Raw genomic sequence first — 1,489 nt, forward strand, 5'->3', positions numbered from 1 at the left:
GATCCTTGGCTCTCCCCAGCCCTGCCTGCCAAGTTCACAAAAAGTCTGAAGACTGAGGAGGCCACAGAAGGGGCCACGGCCACGCTGAGCTGTGAGCTGAGCAAGTCAGCCCCTGTGCAGTGGAAGAAGGGGCCCGAGACCCTCAGAGCTGGGGACAGAGTCAGCCTGAGGCAGGATGGGACCGTGTGTGAGCTGGAGATCCGTGGCCTGGACGTGGCAGATGCTGGGGAGTATTTGTGTGTGTGCGGGCAGGAGAGGACATCAGCCACGCTGACAGTCAGGGGTAAAGACCCTCTGTGGCCACATGGGCCTCTGGCTTGGTGTCTGCCCGTCATCTCCCTGTCACCGCTTATTCTTTGTAGGATTTCCTGGGCATCTGTGTCTTCCCAACTGTGGTTTCCGCGTCTGTCCTGGATCGGGTGTCCTCATTCCGCAGCCGTCCTGATGTTAGTGTCCAGTCCTTTGTGCCCCTTGTTTCTGCAAGGCTATTTGCCTCCATCACTGTCTCTCTATGCGGGTCTCATTCACGCCATGGCCTTTGTAGTTGGTTTGATCCTTGTGTGTGTACCTGTCCTGGATGCAAGCCCCCCAGCAGCCTGCTGTTCTCTCTACTTGTTGGCTCTCCCCAGCCCTGGTGGCTGGAGTCATGCAAAGTATGAGGCCTGAGGAGCCACTGAAGAGGCCATGGCCACACTGGGCACAGGCCAGGCTGAGGGAAGCCACAGCCCACAGTGTGTGCTCAGCTCACCGAGCACGTGGCCCATGTCCACCTGGGTTTGTGTCGTCTCTGTGATGTTTGTGTCCTGTCCATGTGGTCAGAGACCGTGATTGTGTCTGTGTCTCTCTGACCCTCCGCAGCCCTGCCTGTCAAGTTCACCAAGGGCCTGAGGAAGGAAGAGGCCACAGAAGGGGCCACGGCCACGCTGCACTGTGAGCTGAGCAAGGCGGCCCCTGTGGAGTGGAGGAAGGGGTCTGAGACCCTCAGAGCTGGGGACAGAGTCAGCCTGAGGCAGGATGGGACCGTGTGTGAGCTGGAGATCCGTGGCCTGGCCGTGGCAGATGCTGGGGAGTATTCGTGTGTGTGTGGACAGGAGAGGACATCGGCCGTGCTGACCGTCAGGGGTAAAGAGCACGTGTGGCCGTGTGGACCTGTGGCTTGGTGTCTGCCCGTCGTCACTATGTCACCACCTTCCCTCTGTTAGACTGCGTGGACATCTGTGTCTCTCCAGCTGGGTCTCCCTGGGATCTCTGAGTCTCCATCTCTGTGTCCAGTATTTGTCCTGATGTTCATGTCCAGGCTCGTGTCTCCTCCTGGACCATTTGCCTCCTACCCCACCTGCGCTTCTTTCACTCATTCGTGTCCTGGTCCTCTGCAGTTTGTGTGGTACTTGTGGGTGTCTGGTCCTGGACACAGAGTCCCCAAGACAGTCTGATGTCTCCCTGATCCTTGGCTCTCCCCAGCCCTGCCTGCCAAGTTCACAAAAAGTCT

At 58.6% G+C, this 1,489-nt stretch overlaps 1 long non-coding RNA gene across 1 annotated transcript; it reads left to right on the forward strand.

The window, feature by feature from the left end:
* Nucleotides 1–17: 17 nt before the first annotated feature.
* Nucleotides 18–1,489, forward strand: LOC116629835. Its single transcript, XR_004298827.1, has 3 exons — nt 18–283; nt 859–1,122; nt 1,462–1,489. It is a non-coding gene; the product is annotated as an uncharacterized LOC116629835 (long non-coding RNA).

Source organism: Phoca vitulina, unplaced genomic scaffold (genome assembly GCF_004348235.1).
Source record: "Phoca vitulina isolate PV1807 unplaced genomic scaffold, GSC_HSeal_1.0 scaffold4469, whole genome shotgun sequence".
Taxonomy (NCBI): Eukaryota; Metazoa; Chordata; class Mammalia; order Carnivora; family Phocidae; genus Phoca; species Phoca vitulina.